This window comes from Notothenia rossii, assembly GCF_949606895.1.
Source record: "Notothenia rossii genome assembly, chromosome: 3".
NCBI classification, from domain to species: domain Eukaryota; kingdom Metazoa; phylum Chordata; class Actinopteri; order Perciformes; family Nototheniidae; genus Notothenia; species Notothenia rossii.
The window spans coordinates 76,162,326-76,167,716 of record NC_136901.1 but is presented as its reverse complement, the minus strand read 5'-3'; the positions used below and the strand labels follow the sequence as shown (position 1 = coordinate 76,167,716).

Here is a 5,391-nt window from a genome sequence, read left to right as displayed (position 1 = left end):
TCCCAGTGTGTGATTCCCGGCTTGCTAGCCCTAGGCATGCTAGCTCCCTGTCTCCCAATTCCCAACCTGGTACCATACGCCTCGGTTCCGTCTGAAGTCAACCCATGCTTCTGCCCCAGTGTCCTGTCGGCATACCGGCCGACTCCAGCACCTCGTCTCCTGTTGGCTGTCCGTCCGACGCCAGCTCCCCGTGTCCTGTTGGCTGTCCGTCCGACGCCAGCTCCCCGTGTTTTGTTGGCGAACGAACCCTCTCAAGTCCCTGCTCAAGTCCCCTCTCAAGTCACCTCTCAAGTATCCTCTCGAGTTCCCTCTCAAGTATCCTGCCGAGTTCCCTCTCAAGTCCCCTCTCAAGTCTCCTCTCAAGTTCCTACCCGAGTCCCCTCTCAAGTCACCTCTCAAGTCTCCCCTCGAGTTCCCTCTCAAGTATCCTCTCAAGTCCCCTCTCGAGTCCCCTCTCGAGTTACCTCTCAAGTCTCCTCTTCAGTGCCTTCTCAAGTCTCCTCTCGAGCTACCTCTCGAGTCCCCTCTCAAGTCACCTCTCAAGTCTCCTCTCCAGTCCCCTCTCAAGTCTCCTCTCAAGTTCCTACCCGAGTCCCCTCTCAAGTCACCTCTCAAGTCTCCCCTCGAGTCCCCTCTCGAGTCCCCTCTCGAGTCCCCTCTTGAGTCTCCTCTCAAGTCCCCTCTCGAGTCTCCTCTCAAGTTCGCTCTCAGTTCAGTGTTGGTGCTTCTTTTGTGTGTGACATAGTTCACTGTAGAGTGTTTTGTTTGCTTAAGTCCTTGAAATAAAGGTGTTGTCAAGTGTTATCTGCGTTTGGGTCCTCCCTGCTTCACTCTGTGTATCAAGAACTAGCTACATTTCAGAAGCTTGTTTTTTGTTGCTGAAGTTAAAATTCGATTTCTTGATCAAATTGATATGAAACAAATTACATAAATATCGCTGTGACACTGTCACATCGGGACATTAACCTTAAACTTTCACAGTAAATCTGGAGTGACACATATGTCACAATCAGAAATATGATTATGATCTGCTCAGTTAATTTAGCTGATTCAATTATATTTAGTTAATTTATTCTTTATTCTTCAATTAAAATAATGTTCAAACTAATTTAAACCAAAAACTCATCCTCATTAATGAAGTTATAAATAAGAGTTACTTTACCATTAAAGCCCAATGTGACATTGTCAGAAATGTGGTCTATTTAGTCTAAATTATGTTCCCCTTAATTTTCCCAAAAGTAGAAATGGGTCCGTGTTGTTATGGGTTAAATTAGTTAAATTGTCAAATTTAACTCTGAAATATGTAAATTACGAAGGTTTAACCTTTTATCTTAACTCTTAAATAATTAAATGACATAAGGGCATTAGAAACAAAAGTATTTTATTTCAACACAGCATTGGGCGATATGTGATGACAATATAGTTAACAGGAATTTCATGAAAATTGAAATGATTGGTTTAGAACCATTAAATCTACATCTGTGGATAAATTGTTTGGAAATGATAATCAGACCTCCAGGGAGCACGTTTATTTTATGAAATACCTGTATCCTTCTCATCACAACAAGACTCTACACTGTGCAGGAAAAACAATTACATACATGAAAATAACCTTGATGCATGGGAATTAAACACACAAACTATCTTCCGTGGCTATACTGATATGTCACAGTAACGGTAAACCACAGAAAAGTAAGTCCAGCGGGGCACAAGTTGAATACATATAATACGGTAGTTCTATTATGCCTTTAAGCCTATACGTTTAACGTTTATTTCATAAAATAAACGTGCTCCCTGGAGGTTAGCTACAGAATTGATATCACAATTTAATCGGAGCTGATCACAAGTTGTCATGACTGATCCAGTCATCTCGATGAGCGTTCGGGCTGTGAATAAACAACTTGTGTTTTACTTTTAGGCTGTCTGAAGGTATGGACAGCTATCAAAGCTACTATACATCACATTAAGAACGATGAACAAATGAAAGTCGGACACAAATATATAATTTAAATGATTTATTGAAGTTTGCAATGTTTTGAACAGGCATCCACACAGTCACCTACTTTGTAATGTTCGATACCTCCCTGTAAGCGTCACGATATCGGACTCTCACCCACAACCTCACATACGAGTACTGAATGTGCAGCAAAGTGATCTTAGGAAGGCAGATATAGCAAAAGATGAACGTAAACGACAAACGATGTTTCTTTCCTGGTAAGTCAACAATGGGTCCTCAATGTACACGCCCCGGATTCCTATGACGAAAATAATAGAATGTCGCCAGTTGTCATGACTCAACTTATACTGTAACACTGGCACTAAAGTACGGCAAGTCCTGCGGTGTGAAAGCGGCTATTGGTTATGTTCTAATCCTCTTGTTTGTTTCAGTTTTGGCCCTTCTAAAAAAGGCCCTAGACAAAATGGGGTCAGGCAGCTCCTCTTTATCCTCCACCTCCTCGTCCTCCTCCAGTTCCTCATCCTCTTCGTCAGACAGAGGAAGAAGAGGAAGAGGAAGAAGAACAAAGACAGCAAGAAGAAAAGAGGGAAAAAAGGGAAGAAGAGAAACCGAAAGAACGGCAAGAATGCAAAGAGAGGTACGTTGGCAACCTACACAGTGTCTGACTTGGGAAGTGAGGAGGTAGGACTACCGTGAATTATGTGACAGACTGACCATTGCTCAGTGTAGAAGGAACAGCTAGTGAACAGGGCTAACCTACATTAGCAGGTGCTGTCAGACAGTAGCCTCATCCCAATACCCCTCCTCGACTCCTCTCTTCCCCTCCTCCGGGACTTGACCCGGAAATCGATCAAGACACGCCATTTTGAAGGACGTCCCAATAGCTGAAATGAACACGGAGGGGTCGAGGAGGGGTGAGGGAGGAGGGGGTGCGGGAGGAGACGAAAGGGAGGATACACGCGAGCAGACTACGCAGAAGTGTTTTCACTACTTGCGTATAAAAGCCCCGCCCCCACCTTCACAGCTGGTCGATTTCAACAGAGGAAAACCGACAACTGGAAGATGAGTGGAAAAGTGTCACATAAATGTATGTGTAGTGCTCACAGCTCCGTGGGAATTATTATGTGCAATTCATTTCGGCATCAAAAGTTGAACAATGTTCAAACAATGTTCAAACAATGTTCAACTTTTGAGGCTCGATGCTTGGCATCAGCCAATCAAATCCCGTTTATGCAAATCCCGCCAGTGCAAGCGCAGCCAATCAAACTGCGTGCAAGCTGGGAGAGCCAGACCGCAGTTCATCTCCTCATATTCCAAACGAGATATTACGGTAGCAAATCACCCGGTTCTTTACGACCAGAACTATTTACCGGATACAAACCGGAGGAACCAGGCGTGGAGGGGGGTGGCAGAGACAGTGGGTGAAACCGGTAGGTTTTTCGCCGGTTTGGAAAGTTTATATCCAGTTTACTTCGTTTTAACATTGCTATTTCTTTGTATGTCTGGGGCGGGAGATTCATGTGATTGGTTGTTGGTCGCGTTGCTCGCAAAAAATCTGAAAGCTTCAGACACGCCCAGCTTCAACAAATTTTGATGCCTGTAGTGTAGACGGGCCGGTACGTCTACACTACAGGCATCAAAAAATGCTTTCAACGCTTCGCCCATTCACTTGAATGGGGTGACGTAGAAGATTTTTAATCTTCGCCGAACTGCATTGTGGGGAGCATGGCATGGCTTTGCAAGCATCACGAGCATCTATCGGCATCAAAAGTTGAACAATGTTCAACTTTTGAGGCTCGATGCTTGGCATCAGCCAATCAAATTCCGTTTATGCAAATCCCGCCAGTGCAAGCGCAGCCAATCAAACCGCGTGCAAGCTGGGAGAGCCAGACCGCAGTTCATTTCCTCATATTCCAAACGAGATATTACGGTAGCAAATCACCCGGTTCTTTACGACCGGAACTATTTACCGGGATACAAACCGGAGGAACCAGGCATGGAGGGAGGTGGCAGAGACAGTGGGTGAAACTGATAGTTTTTTCGCCTGTTTGGAGAGTTTATATCCAGTTTACTTCGTTTTAACATTGCTATTGCTTTGTATGTCTGGGGCGGGAGATTCATGTGATTGGTTGCTCGCAAAAAATCGCCAAGCTTCAGACACGCCCAGCTTCAAGATTTTTTGATGCCTGTAGTGTAGACGGGCCGGTGCCCACAATCACAATCGCCACATTGATATCTACAAATGAGGCGTTAACTACACTATTAATAAAGTACTATCTTGTTATCTCTTATCTTAATTAAAATGCGCTAATTTGCATGCAGTTACCAAGGCATTGCAGGTGAAAAGGATACAACAGAAAAACACATCACCTCACAACTTCCCCGGATAGTTACTTACGTCAAGTCAGTATTTTCCCCTGAAATGTTATGTTTAAATGCAGATTAGCTTTAAATCTATAGATGAAAGACATGGTTGTAAAACGAACACCATTTATAACTGTTTTGTGAAGTTTTCTTTCCATTAGAATGAAAGGAAACATGGAAACAAAATAGACCAAAATAACAAGTAGCCTACATGAAAAAACGATGTTTTTGTCTGTAATGTCCTTAAACAGTAACTTCATAATTTTGATAGTTGGCTGCTCATTTAATATCTATTAATTTTACTAGTTTGTCTGCTCTTGTGCGTAGTGAATACTAGGCTATATTTAACTTTTTGTTTTAAAACATTTTTGTATAAATTATTATGGGAAGTGCCCTTTTTTCTCATTTTAGCTCCCGCCCCCCACAATGTCTGCACGTCCCTGAAGCACATTGTGTGTACCTTATTATAAAGTGTTTCCAACGTCTAAAGTCCCAACAGTTTTCTCTGTTTTGCTCAAACATATAACTTTTGATTATACAGTATATCCACTGTGAATGAAGGACACATCAGGATAAGAAAGGAAGGGGAAGGGAGAGGCTTTAAAAAGTATGGGGGCAACACTATCAGTAAACAGATGATTTACACTGAGGAAAGGAAACCGTATCATAAAGTGGTCTGCCTAATCCCCAAGAAGAGCTATCGAGTTTGAAACAGAGGGAGGGTTGCAATTAAAAACAGCGGGGAGGTTTGAGTATGAATGAAATGAATATGTAGCAGAGCAAATGAAAGAGATTCGGGGATAGAAACAAAGAGTTCAAGGCTGGTTGTGATGAAGTGATTAGCTGACCCAAAAGTTGAAATCTCTGGATTAAAAGTGGACGATTTTTTCCCACCAAGATCCCTGTGAGAGCGTCTGAGAGTCTCTGCTTGGCTGTGTGTCTACATGTGTGTGTGTTTGTTGCCTTTTGGTTTAGTTTGTCCAGCACATTTGCAACCCAGAGTTGCCTGTGGGTGGCTGTGTGTGTGTTGTTTATGCTCTATTGCACTTGTGACTGTGTTTACTCTCCAC

General features: G+C 43.1%; 1 long non-coding RNA gene across 2 annotated transcripts in view; it reads left to right on the top strand.

The window, feature by feature from the left end:
- The first annotated feature begins 2,420 nt into the window (after nucleotides 1–2,420).
- Nucleotides 2,421–5,391, top strand: part of LOC307031708 — a 15,541-nt gene continuing 12,570 nt past the window's right edge. For both annotated transcript variants that reach the window (XR_013806057.1, XR_013806058.1), the window contains exon 1: nucleotides 2,421–2,594. This is a non-coding gene — a long non-coding RNA (uncharacterized lncRNA). The remainder of the gene's footprint in view (nucleotides 2,595–5,391) is intronic.